At 47.7% G+C, this 264-nt stretch overlaps 1 protein-coding gene across 1 annotated transcript in view; it reads left to right on the top strand.

Moving 5' to 3' along the window:
• The window catches only part of LOC119585694 (innexin inx2-like), an 8,829-nt gene that overhangs the window by 630 nt on the left and 7,935 nt on the right, over window positions 1–264 (top strand). The gene's annotated exons all lie outside the window — the stretch shown is intronic.

The following is a 264-nucleotide window of genomic DNA, read 5'->3' as shown; positions in this document are numbered from 1 at the left end:
CATGTGTGTATGCCTGAGTCCGGCAAGAATGTTGAAACTCTAAAACGTCATCCCATTGAGACGAACATAGCCCAGATGTGTTTTCTTGACTGTTTTCGACCTTTTATCTGCTCCGGAGACATGATGTAATTTCCTTGACCTTACTCAGAACCGCGTGAATACCGTTCTGACCAAAAGTGAGGAGTTGTGAGTAAGTATGAGGTTTAAATGAGTCACTGCGAGTCGATTGCGTCCTCACGCCTCCGTCGGCGCCCTTACCTCGGC

The sequence above is a fragment of the Penaeus monodon genome, chromosome 20 (assembly GCF_015228065.2).
Source record: "Penaeus monodon isolate SGIC_2016 chromosome 20, NSTDA_Pmon_1, whole genome shotgun sequence".
In the NCBI taxonomy this organism is placed as follows: Eukaryota; Metazoa; Arthropoda; class Malacostraca; order Decapoda; family Penaeidae; genus Penaeus; species Penaeus monodon.
Note: the sequence above shows the minus strand (reverse complement) of the source record. Positions and strands in the feature narration are given on the sequence as shown.